This window comes from Camelus dromedarius, chromosome 14 (genome assembly GCF_036321535.1).
Source record: "Camelus dromedarius isolate mCamDro1 chromosome 14, mCamDro1.pat, whole genome shotgun sequence".
In the NCBI taxonomy this organism is placed as follows: domain Eukaryota; kingdom Metazoa; phylum Chordata; class Mammalia; order Artiodactyla; family Camelidae; genus Camelus; species Camelus dromedarius.
In genome coordinates this window covers 3,713,749-3,734,346 of record NC_087449.1, presented here as the reverse complement: position 1 = coordinate 3,734,346, position 20,598 = coordinate 3,713,749, and the positions used below count along the sequence as shown (strand labels likewise).

The following is a 20,598-nucleotide window of genomic DNA, read 5'->3' as shown; positions in this document are numbered from 1 at the left end:
TGAGAAAGGATTAAATTTGTTTGGTCTTGGGTCATGTAGCACATGTCTCCCTAAATCAGTCATGGTGGCTCAGGAATTATAGGGCCATGGTTGTTTTCTCAGCTTGGGTTCAAATTTTAAATATGCCACGTTTATTTTCAGGATTCTAGAAAAACCTGTTCCTGACTCTGCTGTATATACGTTTAGTTATAACATGCTTTGCAGCTCAAATATTGTATCAGTGTATTTTACAAAGTGATTTTGTGGCCGTCCAGCTAAGGACGATACTCACCTAGCTGCTCGTGCAGCTGAGCAAGTCTGCGGACAGAACATGCACCAGAGCACGTGCTCTGGGGGAGTCTTGGCCGTGGATCTTTGCGACTGTAGCCCATCTGCCTTCCTCTCCCTTCCTTCCTTCTGACACACAGATGTGGCGATGAAACCACATCCCTGATGGTTAAATACCTGTAACAGAAACTGGTAACTAACAAATCTTGAGCTCATCTTACAGAAAAGCAGATAAAGGGACAGCTTTCTTTTTTCTTTCTTTCATTTTTTTTAAGCCCTCTTCTTGTAACACAACCAAAGTGACTGAAACCACTGGTACCAATATGGCTGAACAGACCCTGAGCAGAACAGACTTGCTTGTCCCATGGGTGATCTATTTATATCCCAGCCTGCTTGTTTCACACCAGCTTCCCATGAATCTGCACACGCATCCCATGAAGAAGCACGGAACTCAGGTAGGCCTGCACACACACCAATGAGCTCACCTTTTCCTCACTTCCAACAACTTTTTCTCAAAGCCTAAGTCCACCCTGCTCCTTTATCCCATCAATATCCCGAGCACCTCCCATTCTTGGGGGCACAGCTAAGACTTGTTCTCCTGCCTCCTTGCTTGCTTGCCTCCCAAATAAACCCTTTCTCTGCTGCAAACCTCAGTGTCTCAGCGTGTTGGCTCACAGCTCCTCAGAGAAAGGAATCTGGTGCCATAATTGCAGATGTCAAGCTTTTACCTGTTGGGTAAGTACAATACTTTAAAGCATACACAACAAGGCAGAAGGAATCTCAGTCACCCACCAACTGCCAAATCTGGATCCTCCCTAGTCAAACACAAGGGAAAAATAGTATGACAAAATAATAGTGAATATGTCTGGGCTATAAAATCAAGGATTTTATACACACATGTAATGCTAATGAAGAAAAATCACTAAGTGAAAAACAAAACATTTTTTTTTAAAAAAAGAATGAGAAAAGAAATAAGCACATAAAATATTTCTGAAATCAAAGACAGATTAATAAACCTCTTTCTTCACAAAAGCACCCCTGACTGACAGGCACATGAACTCTCCTGTCTGGCAGCTACTTGCCCCATGTTCACAATTGGGTCAAGGACACACCTAAGGAACCCGTGGAGGAGGGACAAAGGTGGGTTTGTTCAGCCAGGTGTGAAACCTCTCTTTCCCTGACTTCATCCAAATTCCTGCCTGCATAGGGACTTAGGAAGGAAGGAAGGAAGAGAAAGAGAAAGAAACAGAAAGCAAGAGAGAAAGGAAGCAAAAAAAAAAAAAAAAAAACAAGAAAGCAAGAAAGAACAAAAGGAAAGGAAGTTAAGGAGACAGTCTCTACCCTTCCCAGAAAATGCGTTGTCCTTTCGCTTTCATTTCCCATAAAGCAGTCTGAACACTGTTAGGATTGCTTTAACACCCAGCCCACCTTTCATCTTCTAAAGAGAAGAATCCGTTTCCAGAAGAGCCAAAGGCCAGAGGAGCTTCTGCGCCCAGGGCAGCTGAGAACTTGATCCGTGGTGTATCGGCAGCGCCACGTGAGTTTGTTTCTAAACTTCAGCTTCCCTGCAGGTTGCCATTGACTAGCAACAAGCATAGCAAGAACTCCCCCAGCTCACACCCCACGCTGAAGGTGGGGAGGCTCGTGTGCCAGCTCCGTAGAAGGGAGAGCGGCTGATCTGGCCCTGGGCTGGGCCAGCTCTGAGGCTCCATGTGGATGCAGGGCGGCTGACAGGCCTGTGCATGTGAGAAGGAAGAATGTGTCCTGCCTCATCTGAGGAACGGGGATGGAGGTCCTTTTTAGCACTGATAACCCTTCACCAGCCTCTTCCCAGAGGCGCTGGATGGGGTCCCTACCAAGTCAGTTCCCTCCCTCCTGGCCCTCCTCCCCACCTCAGACAGGTCCTGCCCCTGCCCCTCTGGGCATTGGAGAAGCAGAGAAAAGATGGCCCTTGACATATAGACAGCTTACATCCTGAAAGACTGACCCTGGATTAGTTTTGTGTTAACATTTGCTATTCCAAATACTGCAGAGCTGGATTATGTGCAGTAGTTAAATGTGGCTCTCAGTTAAAAGCTATTAAACATAACTGTAAGTGTAAGCATGTTTGTTTATCGTGGATTATTTTTGAGTACCCCAAACATGATCTGCATCAAGAATACTTCATAATTGCTGAAGACACAGGGCATGTGGTATTTTTAACCATCACCCCAGACAACACTCAGGAATAAATTTGCAAAGTGTTGATCATCTGCCATCTAGTAGCACTATTCTACTTATTTAGTTTCAAAGTTAAAAGGCTTCTTGATTTTGGTAACTCAGTATAGTCTGAATTAAAAACAAAATCTTTGTAAACTCATTGACTCTTACACAAAGCTTTATCAATGTTCAGTCTAAGAAGTGATTTCCACAATTCCTCTTGCTTATTCACCTTAAAAATTAAACAGTTAGTTTTCAAGTAAAAGTGGGTTTGTTCAAGTATAGCAGAAAAATTGCAATTTGGGACAAGCAAGCTCTAGCAAAATCTATCAGCAGTCCAAGAAACAAAGAAGAGGAATCTTTTTTTATAGAAAAAAAAGAGGAAGTTGGGAAGGACTGTTTTCAAAGAAAGTCCATTGGAGAAAAATAAGATGATGACTGGTTCTCATTGGCTGAGGTGTCTGGGTGGACAGTTCTTGTCGACCTGCTCCTTTTGGGAACTGGCCTTGGTGACTTTCCTGTTGATGATTCTTCCCTGGGGGTCTGTCATTGACAAGTCTTTCTGTAACTGACAAGTGGTACCGCATGAGAGCGCCCCCTTCTGGCCTCCACTTGAGTGAAATTTCCATTTATTAATTTTCACATAACACAGCAGTAAAAGCTCATTTTAGTCCCCCATCTCTTCTCCCAATCCACTATAGAAAAAAGAGAAATTACGGAGAGGAATTCTGTTAAAAAAAATCATGTTTTTTTCTAACAAAAGATTGTATATACCTTATGTTTCTTGGCAACTGACAGCTCACAGTATGCACTGACACAGCATAACACATTGTCTAACTTACTTGCTGTTGAAAGAGTAAATTAATGCAGGAAATGTTTTTTAAAATTTCTGAGAACCTACATGTTACCAGTTGTGCAGTAGTCAATCAGGCAAGAATTCTTGTTTTCCATATGATATTAATCAAAAATTGAGGCTTAAAGTTTCAAGTTCCTTTGTCAAGGTCTCAACAGACAATAAGTGACTTCAACTCCTGGGTTTGATCCCTGGCAGCCAGACTGTAGACCGGGTGCTCTGACATCCCCGTGCAGATCTGAGGGCCTCCCATCTGACTCTATCTCCCTCGGTTTTGTCCCTCTCATTTGTTACTGCTGAGCCTCTGGGGCCTGCTCAACATCCTCATGGCATGTAACCTCCAATTTCTTGCACCCACTGAGGGAATTGCCACTGCCTCAGGACACAGCCAATCCTCCACCTTCATTCAGAATTGACCAACACTGCCTTCGGCCTTGTGAATACTCAATTTTAAAACAGTAGTTATTCAGGGTTTAACAGGTACCAGCATGATTTTTAAGAGAAGTATGAACATTCTGAGGTATTTAATTCCCTAGTGACCCTAATGAACCATATATACAATTAGTGCTGCCATTTTACAGAAGGAAAACCTGAGGCCCAGGGAAATGAATCTTTCTGGTGGTCACACAGCTACTGGAGTATAAGGAGGTGTGACTGTTGCTTTGTAATGTCTGAAAGAAACTAAAGGGACAGTCAGAGCTCTCTGTTTGCTCTGGGTATCATGAAACACCAGATCATCATGCTGGAACCATTTAAAGTAGAATCTGGCCCAGATGTGAGACTCTGACAGATCTAGGCAGATGCCCCTGTTGCTTGCCTCTCTCCCCTATCAGTCTTAATAATCAAAGATGTGCTGTCATTTCAGTTAGTAAGTTAATGATTGCATGCACGACTTTTTGTAGGTAGTACAAATCTCTGTCCTGTTGTGTTTGAGGGAGAGCTGGCTTCTTCATCTCTCCTTCTTTCTCTCACAGTCACGCCTCCTCCAGCCCATTCCTGCTCCCAGCAAACCACTGTATCTGTCCTTACCAAGGTCCCCAATCATATTCCTTTTCCCTTTATGGCTGAGGCCTTGGCTGACTACCCTCTATGTAAATTCTACCTCCCATTCATTCTGTCCCATGCTTTACTTGTTTCCTTTGGAGCATTTAAAATCATTTAATAGACACTTAGTGTTTTGCTCCTCCACTTTGGATTGTATCTGTCTCCTCCATTAGGTGGAGCTCCAGGAGGCAGGGATTTGTATCCACTTTGTTCACTGTTTGATACTAAGCACCTAGAATAGTGTCCAACACATAGCAGTATATCCATAAATATTTATCCAGTTACTGAGTGACCAAATCATTCTGGAATTCCTGAAATCTTCTGTGGTCACTCCACAGATCCTTTAAGCCCCATTCTGCCATTACTTACCCACAAAATGTTAGTATTCTCAAGGCTCCATCGGGGGAGTGTATAGCTTTAGTGGTAGAGTGCAGGCTTAGCATGCCCAAAGTCCTGGGTTCAATCCCCAGTACCTCCTACAACAATTAAATAAGTAAACCTAAATACCTATGCCTGTCCCCACCAAAAATGAAAAATAAAAACCTCAGAGACCTGTCAGGTCTCCATCATCAGGCCCTTGCTTTCTCAGTCTATTCACTGTGTGCATCATGTTGTCATCGTTGTTCTTGGGTTCATCTGAGGATCACTAAGAGATCCTCAGAAGGTACCTGTATCCAGCCTTGGCACAGTAGACTAATATTTATCATTTGAAAGCTTACAAAACATAGAAAGTTGATATAAAATTTCCACAAGCAAAAAGCTGACATGCACGTGACTTGTGTGACCATGAGAGGTGAGCTGTGTTCTACTGATTTGTTGCTCTAGGTAACAGCTTCCCATGGCATCTGGACTCAGCATGATGAACCCCATCTGTCTGGTGGAAAGACAGAACAACCATATGACAGTAAATCAAAATGCGCTGAAGATTCTCGACCAGATATCTCAGCCTGTGCTGTTGGTGGCCATTGTAGGGCTGTATCGGATGGGAAAGTCCTACTTGATGAACCATCAGGTGGGACAGAACCATGGTGAGTGCTGCTCAGGGCTGCTCAGGGCCATGTGCTTGGAAGCAGGGATAATTAGGGTGCTGAGCATCCTCCTACAGGTTCCTGCTCAGAAAGAACCTAACCCTGCACACTGAAGGGGGCTTCTGCCTCTCACCACCAAATTTATAACTTCATACACTTCTCTCCATGAAATTTACTCTTTTCTCCAGTAATAGGGAATTGCCACACCTTTCAAACCATCCACCTACTTAGTCCTGATCCCATCTACTCCCAGCTGCTGAGGGGCTCATCTGCAATCATTATTCTCTTCTTTTCTCCTTCACCACTCTTGTCTTAAACCACATGGTCATTTCAGACAGCACACAAACCTGTTCAATATGTCCTTTTCTTTTTTTTAAAGGAATGGAAGGAAGAACGGACAGCAAATTCCCTGCATCACATATCTCATTGCGGCTACTACCCCTTTCTTTGGCTTTATTTCAAATGAAAACTTTCATAAACTACACTCCTTCTCTTTCTCTATATAGTATTTTCTAATGTGTGAAGTATAACACATGCAGAAGAGGGCATAAGTATATATACATATATATACTGTATATATACATATATGATATGATAAGTATATATATATATGATAAAGTTGATGATGCAAAGTGATCATCTGTTCAGTCACTGCTCAGGTCAAGAAATAAAACATCACCAACCCCCAAAAGCCCATGTCACGTGCCTCACACCCTCACTACAGCTAAGCGATGTTTTGATTTTTGTCCTGTATTCTTTCACTCTTCCTATGTATACATGAGTTTACAATCTATGTATATGTTTCTGAAACATAGCTTGGACTTGGTATAGGAAGTTGCATGCTGGTATTAATTAGGATCTTGCTTCATAGTCTTGCTAAGATGTTTACGAGGCTGATCTAGTTCATCATATGTGTCTATAATTATTTTCACTGATTGAAGAGCATGCAGTTGTCAGAGGGCACCACGGTGTATTCACCCACTGGTGCTGATGGACATTTGTGTCACGTGCAGCTCCGCTGCTTTATGAATGGTGCCATTGTGAGAGTTCTTGTCTCTGTGTCCTGGTGCCCATGTGCACAGCTTCCTTGTGTGATGTGCCCAGATGTGGACTTGCTGAGTCAAGGAGTCTTTCTGTCTTCAGCCTTTCCAGATGGTATTGAACAACCTTTTAAGCTTCCTATTCAGTGAGTATGCTCATTAGAAGTAATTAAGAATTTTTCACATCCTCATGAAACCTTGGTAAAAACAAGTTTAACTTCTGCTGATGTGGTGTGTGTTTGTAGTCGCATGTTATTTGCCTCAATACAATTAATGTTGAGCACCTAGTCACACATTTATTTGTGATTTACATTTCCTATCTCAAGAAGTTGGGGTTTTTTCCAAACAAATTGCTTGCTTGCTTCTTATTGGTTTGTAGGACCATCTACCTACATCCTGTTGAGCATTTCTGTCTGAAAAAAAACATTCACTATTTTTTACTAATTTTCTCTTCTGTGGCTCAGTGGCTCACAGTATCAGAGGGTAGGACCTCAGTCCACTAAACTCAAAGGATCTCAGGAATGTCTCACTGTCTCTCTCAGACTCTCTGTATTTTTGTCTCACACTCTATTTTTTTCCTTTCTTCTTACCTCCTTGGTTTGCAATCTCTCATTGGTTGCAAACAAAAAACACAATCCACAATCCTTGTCTTTATTTTAGAGGAACTCTTGACCAACAATCAAGGATTTTTCCTTGCCAGATTGAACATGATTTTTTTTTGTTTGTTTTTTTTGTTTGTTTGTTTGTTTTTTTTTTTTTTTGAGGAATGCAAGATTTGAGAACTCTAAGAAAAAGATACCAGTCAAGGAGTTTGAACAGTGTGTTTTTTATTCTACTTGAGATAATATTAGGCAATAAGGGAGTGATTTCCCTCATGGAGGAAATCCCTACACTAGTTATATTTTAAAACACCTGAACTGTGACCCACCATGCCAATCATATCACAGGAAGAGCAACACACACACACGAAGAAAGACACACACACATATTAGTGCCCAATCAGAGGGTGAGCAGAACCAGGTCACCACTCTCTCCTTGTGATCGCTGCTGTCTGGTCCTTAACTCTCCTTACTGACAGTGATGAGCACCAGGTACACCTTGTCTTTTCTCCTGGGGAAGGTCAGGTTGCTCTGCATTGATCAGCAAGCAGTCAAGTATGATTAATATGTAGAATAGTGTGTATCATCTCAGGTTTTATAGCCTCTCCGTGCAGAGCACACCACGTGTGGAAACTGAAGTGCCTGAGCCATGCAGACCGTGCTCCCCTTGGTGTGTCATCACATCCATTTCTGCTCTCAGGTACAGGTGGCATTGGCATATGACAGATGCTATAAGTCTTGGACAAGATATATTACCTTCAGCTTCTCAGGCATATACTTCACATCTCCTTTTGTGGGTTGAAGCCTTTGCAAAATAGAACAGAATGTCTGACAGGTCATTTCTGTTTTCCCTTCTAGTATATCCTGAGGCAATGAACCAATAACTCATCGCTTTTGAGGAGGAGAACAGAAAGGAGAAAAATACAGAGATAAAGGGGAAGTAAAAGAATCTAGCAAAGCTGACTTACCAGTCCAGGTGCTGGAAGGGCACTGATGATCCACTTAAAGGTTAACTGAGGATGGTCAGTGGTGGGACACCTACACGAGCACCAGCAGGGCAGAGTGAAACAGTGAAGAAGGTGGAGGCACCCAGGGAGTGGCAAGAGCAACAGCCAGGCAGCCATTGTAACTCCTGCAGCCTGAGGGGACAGGCAGTGAGTGGATTCCAGAATGTGCCAAAGTCCAGAGCAAGTGGATGGAGCTAAATGAAAGGATATGTGACCAAGAGAGAGGAGTAGAAGCCTTGGGAAACTGTGGGTCACCCGGGTGGAAGAAAAGCCAGGCACCTGCTGCTACTTCTCACTGGTTCATCTCCATCAGAAAGTGGATCAAGGCAGCTCTTCAGTGTCAGATAAAAATTAAAGGCATTAATAAAGTTTACATTAATCTCAGAATGTGACATTTTGAGCTGTTACTGGTAGGAGGTGAACAGGTCACAGAAAGTGTTTCTTGAGACGGTTCTGAAGAGGTACAGAAGTTGGATTTGCTGTTCTTGCTTAAATGGAGGAACCTCCCTTTCAGACAAGCTCTCACGTGCAGACAAGGGTAGCCAAGGTAACCCGAGCTCATCCTGGACTGTCTTACATCACTGCGCACTGTTTTCTTCTCTTCCTTTGCAGGTTTCTCTCTGGGCTCCACACTGAGGTCTGAAACAAAGGGCATCTGGATGTGGTGTGTGCCCCACCCCTCCAAGGAGAGCCACACCCTGGTCCTTCTGGACACCGAGGGCCTGGGTGATGTGGGAAAGTTAAAGCAGAAAATCTTTGCTCTTGATAGTCCACTTATATTTTAAGTTATTTTAGATTTGTTTTGGAGGGAGGCAATTGGATTTTTTTTCCTTTCAATACAGGTACTAGTGATCTCGACCGCAGGCCCCCCTGCATGCTAAGCACATACTCTACCACTGAGCTCTACCCTACCCTTCCACTTACATTTTATTTCCCATCTCAATTTAAATTTGATAACATATTCCTATATACTGCAAACCCAATGTTGAATAAGAGGTAAAATTCTCATCCCTTGAATATATTCTTTAATAGATTAAATACTTTGAGAATTATTGAGAGATATTACTTTTTACACTGCGGTCAAAGATCCAATTAAGCAAAGACTTACTGGGCATCAGAATTCCAGGGCTTTGTGTTCAGTGCCACAGACATAGCCGTGAGTGAGGTCTGGACCCAGGGCTTTATTGGGGAGATAAGAAATATACAGAATTATCAATACAGGGAACCATGGGTACCGAAATTGAGAACCTACACCTGCTGCTCAGGTTTGGGTACACAGACTGCTGGAAGGTGTAACCCATGCGACCAAGGAAATCTAAAATTTAAGATGTGTGTGGTTAAAGGGTTTACAGGAAGAACTCTGGAAAATAGGGTTTCAGTGAAATACGCTATTTCAATTATCTCCAGAAAAGGTTCAGCCACATCAAGGTCATTCGTGAAAATTTTAGTCCAAGCATTTGGGCTGTGAGGAGAGATTCATCAATGACGTCTATAAACAGTGTGCTCGGACCCCCATAAAAAACTTGACATGGGGTAATTGTAGAAGTTCTGGTTTTACAGTCCTGCTTGCAGTCATCTTTTCCCCTTTATATTAGTCTGGGTCTATGTCAAATTTAGTGGCCATGAACCGTTAGCTTTCATTACTGCAGAAAAGAGCTGTGATATGAATTCAGACATTCTGAATTTAAACATTCAGGTTTAAATATTCAAGACTCACCTCGGTGTCAACCAAAAATGATTTACAGTTCCTAATAGTCCGTACTTTGCATAACCTTCTTATTCTTACCTCATTGCATTTGTCAAGGAACCAGAACATAGCAAATTGTAAACTCATAGCAAACGAACACCTGCTGCCCTCACTACATGTCGTGATAGGATCTGACTCCCTTCCAAGGCCACTCAGGACTTGCTCTCATCTCGTTTTCAGCCTCACCATCTCCTAGCACCACCATGAGCACCATTTCAGACAAATAAATTAGCCCTGTGATTCCTCTGTGGAATCGCAGTTCCTGGCAGTACTGATTCACTTTTCCCAGTCCTTCCATCTGCACCTGCCCTTTCTCTCCACAAACCCACATCCTGTCAGTTCTATAAAGCCCAGTTATTTTCATCTGAATGCCATCCCATCTCTGACAGACATAAGGATTTCTGGCTCTGAATTCAGAGTACATTTCTTTTGTCTTTATTTTATTTTATTTTTTTCATTCCATCTTTGTCATTCACATGAGTATATGTGGATCCACTCCAGGCAGTTTATCATCTTGGATACATTTATATGTTCGCACATGTATTGGCCCCTCTAGAAAGCCATGTCACTGGTGCTAGGGACTGTATTGTGGAGCTTTATAGCAACACAAGCAAATGCAGTATCTGGTGTTTTCTAGACACACAATGAACAGCTGATGAGTTTAGGTAAGTGGCATTTGTGTCCCTAATGCAGCCCATAATCAAGAGAAATTGGCAAAATCAACATTGTTCCCTTATTGCTTTGATTCTATGTGCCAGGCAGTGTATTAAACACGTGACAGACATTTACGGTGTCATTCCGTTCTGCTAAAAGCTAATGTGACTGAGGCCCTGAGAGGGGAACACATCATCATAAGAAAGGTTTGGGTTGAGCATTGTTTTGAAGTTTATGTCATTTGCCGTCATGTTGAGTTACGGTACAGCTGACAGAAAATGACCAAGCGAATGAGAGAATGAGGTGTGGGGACCCCACTGCTTTCTAGGATGACTCCAAGTGCGATTTGTGGACCTTCACCCTGGCCGTGCTTCTGAGCAGCTGCTTTGTTTACAACAGCATGAGCACCATCAACCACCAGGCCCTGGAGCAGCTGCAGTATCCTTCCCAGATCAGAAGCCCTGGGTCCAGTTCACTGAGTCAGTGGAAATGGCCACTGAGGCTGCTTCACCTTTCCCATGACTCCGTTCTCATGGCTGAAGACAAGGGGAAATGGGGCAGAGAGGAATTCTGATAAAACTTGTTTTGTGGAGCAATCTGGAAATTGTGTTGCGGGGCACCTCTCATTCCTTAGCTAAGATCCCAGCTATGTGACCGAACTCAATAATCTGATCAGGACAAAATCCCCGTGCAGCTCTGATGATGGAGAGGACTCAGCTGATTTTGTGAGTTTCTTTCCCGACTTCGTGTGGACTGTGCGAGATTTCATGCTGGAGCTGGAGTTTGATGGACACCCCATTACTGAAGATGAGTACCTGGAGAATGCCTTGAGGTTGATTCCAGGTATCATAGCCTGGCCAGGCGGCTGGGGAGGTCAGGAGGTCATGGGGTCTGCAGAGCCCTGCCACCCAGCATGTGACCTCAGTCTTTATTTGAGATTGGACTTGTGCTGGGTGAATGACAAATGTCATGGCTCCAGTCATTATTCTTGTGGAAAAACCCCAGTGGTCAGAGTTTAAGTTCACAGAGGAAATTTAGAAACCAGTGTTAGACCAAATGATTTCAGGAAACTTGATGCCATGAAAAACCGAGGCTCACACATTTATGTTCCATATGAAGTGCTTCTCCTTTCCTGTGCAAAATAGCTCATCAATACGGAAATTGGTAAATACAGAATCACAAGGTAAACACAAGAACTAATCTTTGAATTAACCTTTGCCCTGTACATTGTACTTGCCCATGTAGCCACATCCCTCATAGACAGGCTGTTTGTACACTGAAAAGTTCAGAAAGAGCATAGCCATGTTCTTCCAGGAAGACTGTCCAATGCCTCGTTTCCTCTTTCTCATAACATCACACTTCATTCTAGAGCCTTGCCCGACACGTGATATAATAAATTAATTTCTCAACTTATATTTAACAGAGAGGATAATGGTGGTACCCAAAAGCAATAAGCATTTGGTGTATTTAATCATTTATTCATCCTTTCAATAAACATTTATTGAACTGCTGTCATATGCCCAGACATGCTCTGTATAATAATGTCACATCCAATATAAAATAATGCAGAGGACTGCTGAGGTCTAAGCTTCACATAAGCTAGTCTCACCATGAGAGGGTGTACACTGAAGACATTTCCAAGTATATTTACACCATGTGTATTTTTTGACTCTGATTTTATAAAGCTGTTCATTTACTGTCCTGAGTATTATCTGCTCTCCACATGTGATCTTCCCAGCAAGGTCATATATATCCTGACCATGATGTTAATTTACCGCCCACATTTCCTCTCTGTCTCAGGGTCTGTCATGTCAGATATACATTTCTGACAAGTTTTGTATTAATGTATCTTTGTAGAAAATTCTAATAACGAGTTGTTCCGCTGCACATCATGCAAGAACTAAGGAAAATAATCATAAGATTTTTCATTTGGAACAGATCCTCTCCTTCTTGTTCAGAAGCACTTCCTACACTCTTAGCTCTGTACAAAAACAAGACAAAAGAAAATTAAAAACAGGGAGGGAGGTATCCATGCCCAGGGTAGAGAAGCATAAGTTCAATTTGCATGATTCAATAAAAGGATATTTACAGGCAGGGGAGCTACTGGGATGCAAAGCTCCCTGGAAATGAAAGTCCTCACCCCCTGACCTGAAGTCTGTTTCTTCAGTGTTTATTCTTTCTCCACTTCTGCAGGCAATGATCCCCAAGTCCAACATTCCAACATGCCCAGAGAGATGATCAGGAGTTTCTTTCCAAAACGGAAGTTCTTTGTCTTTGACCAGACTGTCACTGCCAGAAAACTATTAGTCCATATGCAGAAAGTGCCAGATGACCAACTGGATGAGAGTTTTCAGATGCAGTGCCAGGATTTCTGTTCCTATGTCTTCACCCATGCAAAAACCAAGACCCTAGAGGAGGGAGTCACGGTCACTGGGGGAGGTGAGTCTTTCATTGCAGCCTCTCCCTCCGTGGGTCAGGGTGTGTGATGGAGCTGTGAGCGCACTGTGGGTTTGTCAGCAATTGTGTTTCCTTCTGTATGTAATGTGGGAAAGTAGATGTTCATGCCACACAGTGAAATGCATGCTTCTTCACTAAAATTTTCCTACATAAAGGTTGTTGAAGCCTGTCAACCCTCATAATATTATTACAGTAATAGTATAAGGACAGGCATCTGTAAAGTTAGGAAAAATGCACATTGATGAGATGTCTCATGGGATGTGTTGGAAGTAGTGATACACAAGATGTTCTGTGAATTTGCATGAATGAGGAAACAAATACCATGTCATGAACCATGTAGACTCACTGAGTGAGAGAGAGATGCATACTCAGTCTCACGTCCGGTGCTGGCTTCATGCACGTGCCCCTGGGCAGTCACACGGGGCCCTGTTCTGAGATGGGCCCTGCTTGGTTTAGTATTTCTGCCACTGTCCTGAAATTCTTGATGACACTTTTACATGGGGATCACACTTTCATTACAAATAGCACCCACAAACTGTGTACATTATGTATGTGTTTAATTAGTTTTATTTATTCTACTAAACTGGGAAAGGATGTTCTTGGAGACCCTTGAATATATTGTTTGAGATCTTTCACCTAATATTATAATGTGATGCATTTGAGAATCATAAGATGGAGTGAGTAGGAGACATAGTGATGTTATTATAAAGAAGAGGATTCATGGAAGAAAGAGAAGGAGGAGACAAGGCTGAAGACAAGATGAAGATGAGAAGAAAGTGAAAGAAAAATAAATTCAGTCAAAGCCTAGTGATTTTTAGAATGCAGATCTCTAAAGCTAAAAAAAACACAAACAAACAAACCTGTAAGAACTGTCTCTGCTGCCCTAAATATCCTGTGTCCATCAGGGCTGGGGACGCTGGCGGTGGCCTATGTGGACACGATCAACAGTGGGGCAGTTCCTTGTTTGGAGGATGCAGTGATGACTCTGGTGGAGCGTGAGAACTCAGCGGCCATGGAGAAAGCAGCCACCAACTACTGTGAGCAGATGGCCCAGAGCATGTCCCTCCCCACTGACACGCTGCAGGGGTTGCTGGAGGTGCACACGGCCTGCAAGAGGGAAGCCATCGCTGTCTTCATGAGGCACTCCTTCAAGGATGACGAGCGGGAATTCCAGAAGAAGCTTGTGGTAACGTACTTTAGAAGGTCTCCTTCCTGAGTCTGTTCTTCTGAAATAATCCCAAACTCCCTCTTTTGTCCCCATGGCTCGTGTGCAACTCATCATAACATTAGTTTAGATTCTTATGACTGACAAGATCTGTTGGCTACAGCCCATCATTTTTTCTAAAAGATGGGCTTTTATTTTGGACTGTGAAACATGAATTCCCCTCTGCTTAGCAGTGTAAACCAACACATATTTACTGGTTTCCATTTCTTCAGATCAACTCCCAGCCCAGGGCACGTGGATGTTTTTCTCAGTGCACTGTGGCTGGAGATGAGGGCTTGGTCCTCACATGGAGGCTGCGGGGAACAACCCTTCATCTTCAACCCAGCCATGGTGCATTGCAGCCATCTCTTTTCTGATCTCTCTGACTTCATCTTCTGCTACCAACTGGGAGAAAACATCTTTGAAAGGGCCTGTGATTAGGTAATGTCCACTCAGGTAATCTCCATTTCATACAGTCAGCCTGTGCCATGTAACATAATTTAAACATGGGATGAGTGTTCATTGTATTCACAACTCTTGGGACTCTGCAGAGTGTGGACAACAGTGGGGACAATACTTGGAGATCACAATTCTCCTTGCCATAGTCACCTTTACTGAAAGTTTGACTTTTGACCATCCTACAAGTTACAATTATCTTAGTTCACATAGGGCAAAGCCTGCTCAATTGTAATTTATCACTATATGCAAAAAAGCCTGTTCCTAAATTTTCACACACACAAATCCTCAATGAAAAAAGAATCCATGAAGAGTTCAGATCTCTGGTTAGTTTGTGGTTAATTCATTAATAGGCAAGTGACTTGCTAAGTATATATTTTAATCCATAGCTCCCAAGTTTGCAGAAGAAACTCTACTTTAACTCATAATGAATATTTCATTTTTGTTGTGGGTAAATGGCTGACTGTTACTCCTACTACAGTTAAGGGAATCATGGACATCACAATGCCAAATCGATCATTTCACAGGTGTGGAGTCTGAGCCCAGAGGGGTTCAGAGACTTCCCACAAGGCACACAGAGAGCTAGTCAGAAATGGGGCAAGAAGTAGTTTCCTGACTCCATGTCTATTACTCTACATCTCCTGCACCCTGATGCTGTCAGACTGCTTCTTCCAAAGGACCACAGTTGGCCTTTCTCTCTAACAGTTTCTTTGTATTGGATAACCCCACATTTCCCTGGCAGGTCACCATCCAAAAAAAGGAAGAAATCTTGGTGCAGAATGAAGAGGTCTCTGTCTAATACTGTCAGGCTGAGCTTCAGAAGCTTTCAGAGCTCTTGATGGAAGGTTTTAAGGAAGGAACTTTCTTTGCTCCTGGAGGACACAAGCTCTACTTAGAAACAAGGGACAAGCTGGAACAGGGCTATATGCTGGTGCCCGGGAAAGGGGTCAAGGTGAGGAGTAATGGGGTGGGAAAAGAACGGCAGATTGGAGTCAGAGGGTCTGTTCTGATTCACGTGGTTGCCAGGTCCTGCCTTGTGCAGAGGCCACTATCTGGTGCTTTGGACCAGGTCACCAGGAGGCTGACTGTGGAGCCCTGGGGGCCTTTAGTGTAGGTTTGCTGGTGAGGGAAGTAAGACTCCAGAAGACCCTGGGATGTTGGCCACCCACTGGTGGGGGAGGCCAGGTCCCAGGGCTAATGCCAGCCAACCCAGAGGACAAAGCCAGGTCCCAGATGTGGCTGCAGGACCCATTGGCCCCAGAGCATGTGTTGGGCCACTGTTGGTTAGATCCCATTCCTGACACATTTTGTTGCTGAGTCTGGGGTGTCCTGAAGCTTGTGTTTACCTGCTCATTGGGCAGAGCCTGAGCCTAGTGTTCTGGCAGAATCGGGCCTGCTGGTGGGGGGCAGGGTCTGCAGGGTAAAGGACTGAGGCTTTGTTGTGGCTGGTGTCTTCCCAATATTGGGTGGAGCTGGTCCAGGGTTCTCTGGCTGGAGGGCAGTGCCCTGGGTGCTTCAGGTGAAGTCCTGTACGCTGGTGTGAGGGGCTTGGTCAGGATCCCGTGTAGAGGTGGCTGTGGGCTCAGGAGACCCTAAGGTAGCCTGTCTGCTGATGGGTGGGGCTGTGTCCATGCTGAGCTAGGTGCTTGCCCTCAGGCATCCCAGCATTGTCACCTGCAGACCATTGGGTCAGGGTGGTGCTGGATCTTGGGGCTAAAATGCTGGAGAGAAAATTCCAAAATGGTGATTGCCAGCAAGATGTCCATAAGGTAGAAGGAGCTCCCCAAAGGGGGCCACCAGTGTCCCTGTCCCTGGGTGAGCTGCAGGTGCCCTATGCCTCTCTGGGACACTCTCCAGAATCTGAAAGTAGATCTGATCCTGGCTCCTCAAATTACCGCTTCTGCCCTTGGTCCTGGGTCCTAGGCCCTGGGTCCCACTCCCTGGGTCCCAGATACCTGGTCCAGGCCCGTTTGAGGTTCTGTGTGTGCCCTTTAAGGGTAGAGTCTTGGGGGAAGGATACAGCTCAAGGGGAAGAGGACAGAGCTCAAGCGGTGGAGCACATGCTTAGACTTCACAAGTTCCTGAGTTCGATCCCCAGTATCACCTTGAAAGCTAAATAAATAAGTAAACCCAGTGACACCCCTCAAAAATAAATAAATAATTAAAGCATTTTAAAAAACCTGTTACCAATCAAAACAAAAGCAATGTACAAGCAAACAAAAGAGAGCAGTCCTTATTTCCATTATCCTTCTGGGACTCCTGGAAGTGAGCCCCACTGGCCTTCCCTCTGTGATCCTCCTTGGGCTAGACATCTTATTGGGGATCCCAGTTGAGGTTTAGACCCCTCGCTCCTCTGGGAGAAAGTCTGCAGGTCTCATTATTCTCCCAGTTGTGAATAATCCACCCGGGGGAAGGGATTTGTCTACATTGAAGCTCCACACCTCTTACCTACAACCTTGTGTTTCCTTTTTTGTTCTTTCAATTGTATGAGATATTTTCTGATAGGTTCTGGTCTTTTTGTGGATGGTTGTTCTGCAAATAGTTGTGTTTTGATTGGCCTGTGAGAGGAGGTGATCTCAGGTTCTTTCTGCTTTGCTAAGTTGCCTAGACATTCAATGTAGGAATCAGAACAATGATGTTGGTACCGCTGTCATCCTCATTATCAAATTGAGAAAATGATGCATGAAAATGTAATCTGCCTGCGATCACATCGCCCACAAGTGGTAGAGCTGGTGGGGCAGCTGCATGTACTCAGCAGCCATTCAAAGCTCAGAATAAATCTCAGGAAAGCTTCCTGGAATAGGAGACAGAATCTACAAGTTGAAGTTAAAAAAAAAATGGGATTATAATAAAGAAAGATTAGATGAGCATTATTCAGAAGGAAAATGATGGGCAGGTGCTGTGGTTGCAGACAATGGAGGATGGTTGTTTGTAGAGCTGCACATGATACTGACATCTGTGACACTGTGGGATCCTTTGAAAGATGAAGATTTCATGGGGTCCGATCTGTAGTTTTACTGAACTAAAATTTCCCCTGCAATAGACTAGATCTTGGCTGCCTGACAAATCCTTGCTTCTTGCTGCTTCCTCAGGCAAATGAGGTCCTTCACAGCTTCCTGCAGTCCCAAGCAGGAGTGAAGGAAGCCATCCTGCAAGCAGACAAAGCCCTCACTGATGGGGAGAATGCCATGGGAGGTACGGGGCAGGGATGAGCCCACAGACGGGAAGGTGGTTCCTGTGATGCACTTTGGTGTGACAGAAAACATGTCCTAACACCAGGGACTTCTTTTCCTTCTGTGGGAGCTCTCTTATATGTCTGAAGGCAACTCCAGGAGGTTGGGATTCATGTACGTCTGATCAGTGCCTTTCCATCCCATGCTGAAGCGTGTCTTCCTGATTTGGATAGAAGGCGTGTTCCGATTCCCTCCTGCCATTTTAAAGTCTCTTTAGTGGCTGAGCTCAGGAGGGTACAGTTCTGCATAACTGATATTTCTTCCTTCTTGAAAATTGCTATGAGATTGTTGAATGTGCCCAGAAGGAGGCTTCTGAAAGGGAGCAAGAATTGCTAAAGGAGAAACTGAATGAGCAACAGCAAAAACTGGAGATGCAGGAGCGAAGCATGAAGGGGAATATAGCACAGCTGGAAGAGAAGATGGATAGGGAGAGAGAAGACCTTCTGAGGCAGCAGGAGAGTGTGCTGGAGCACAAGCTGAAGGTAGGTCTGGAGGGGCGTGGGAAGTACCTGATGGATGATACCCCAACTCCTTAGGAAGAAAGGAGCATAAATTCTACCTAAAGTCAAATCCCAGAGGGAAATCCATTGTAACATCAAAGAGATGTTGGACAAGCTGGAGGCTTATGTCTGTAAGACTCAGCACTTCCTGTAGTCTTAGGGTTCACAGGGTCCAAATTACATGACCTGGGTTCCTAGGCTGCTATTTGTGGTGACTATAGGGTCTCACTTGCCCCCAAGTGAACAGGACTTCAGCCCTGTAGTTCTTAGGACTTTCAGTACAACCATCAGAGGTGTGAAATAGACCTGCTCCTGAAAGTACCAGATTGTGCCTTGTTGGAAGGGCTGGAGGCTGAAAGCTCTACAATTTGCAGCCTTTGGTTCCAGATCCACCTGACTTATATTACACAGCTTGAGTCAATGCATTCTTTGTCCCAAACTGGACTTCGGTGGCCAGTGTTCCAAAGAGAGTTAACAGTTGCCATTATCTCTGACATACGTGTGGTCTTCTTACCCCTGGGCAATAGGAAGTAACTGCAATTCACCTACATTCCCTCCCGAAGTGCATTCTTAGGCTTGGAGCACATGACTGAGACAGTTCTCAGGCCTGACATGGGCCCAACCCTCCCCACCCAGTGACATGGTGTTGAGGGATCGTGGGAAGCTGTAAACCCTGCCCTGGTCCAAACATTTGCAAATATTGGCCAAACATCAGAAAATATCTCAGGGACTGAGAAACAGACACACGTGCTTTGCTGCCGCAGCTGTTAGACACACAACGCTGACACCTGTGTGTTTTCAAGTGGGTGTTTTCTCTCCTTTTCACAGATGCAAAGAGAACTACTTAGAGATGGATTTAAAAAGAAACTAAGACATTAATTACTCAAATAAATAAACTAAATAAAAGAAAACATTGAAAGAACCAGAAACAAGTCGACAGTGGCCCGTGTTGCAGCGAGCTTTGCATTACTTACCGTGTTCCTGGGCATTAAAATGTAGCTGGTTTTAGGCTGAAAATGCTCAGTGAGACTTCTAAAATGCCTTAGAATTCCTCTTAAGTATATTTTGGAAAATTTCTTATGTTTGAATAGAGTAACACTGTAGCTCATTTAAAATATATTTGTCATGGTAGTTTTGTTCAAGGAAAATTTAAACATAAAAAATGATTACCAAAGAGGTACCGAAGTGATTACCAGGGCTTGGTGTCAAAAAGAACAAAAAAATGGATTGAATTAGTTAATTTGAAGACATCTAAAAGAAGCTGTAAGACAATGATGAATTATAGAAAAGCTTTAAGAAAAGCAAAACAACAATCACTAAGAGGACGTACGTTCACTGTCAGTGATACCAGCATGGAGGTCAACTCTTTAAACTATAACAAGCCCTTATGACTCAGTGAGGAGAGAGCGACAAACACATTTTTTAAAATCAGCCAAAATATGTGAAGAGAGTAAAAGTGTTTAATTTCGCTGACTCTCTGTGCAGAAGAGATTAAAAATATTATACTGTACAGCACAGGGAAACAGATACATGACCTTGTGGTACCTCACAGCGAAAACAAATGTAACCATGAATATATGTATGCCTTGTATAACTGAGAAATTGTGCTCTACACTGGAATTTGACACAAAATGCAAAATGATTATAACTCAATAAAAAGAATGTTAAAAATAAAAAAACCTCACTCACTCTAAAATATGCACAAAGTAAAATTACCGAGTACATGTGTCAGCTCTCAGATGGGCCAGAAATTCTTGGTTTGCCATGACACTGGCGGGCAAGGGTTCCAGGAATCCAGTGGTGTTTGATCTCCACCAGGGAGAATGCCAACAGTGCCAATGTACATCCAACTTTTAAATACAAATACTGTTAATCCAGCAAGACAGCATTTGGGAATTCATTTTATAGATTTTTTGACCTAAATTGAAACTGGCATATGTAGTAGTCTGTTTGTTGCAAGACTGTTGAAATTCCACAAGACTAGAAACAACTTTCAATTGTTGTCACATACTGGGGAGGTCAGTCCCCAGACACATGTATAAAGGACTACTCTGCACTCACTGAAATGAAAGAGGAGCTTGATTTGTGCTAACATGGGGAATATCCAAGGTGTATCTTTCATAAGTAGAAAAAATAAATATGCAGGAAGCGTGTGTAGTTGTAGTACTGACTTTGTAAAAAAATAAATATATGCACATGTTATCATGAATCTCCAGAAAATATAAGAGAACCTGGTACCCATAAGCTGACGTCTCCTGGGATGTTGACTAACATGGTCCCTAAACACCAACCCCACATTCATAAAGATGA

The 20,598-nt window shown here is 43.5% G+C and overlaps 1 long non-coding RNA gene and 1 pseudogene across 1 annotated transcript in view; one reads left to right on the top strand and one right to left on the bottom strand.

Moving 5' to 3' along the window:
- Positions 1 to 1,912, bottom strand: part of LOC135322860 (uncharacterized) — a 20,910-nt gene extending 18,998 nt beyond the window's left edge. The window contains exons 1-2 of the long non-coding RNA XR_010383761.1: positions 1,696 to 1,912; positions 272 to 444 (exon numbers count right to left, since the gene is read on the bottom strand). This is a non-coding gene — a long non-coding RNA (uncharacterized LOC135322860). The remainder of the gene's footprint in view (positions 1 to 271; positions 445 to 1,695) is intronic.
- LOC116156972 (guanylate-binding protein 6-like) lies at positions 1,665 to 20,598 on the top strand (annotated as a pseudogene).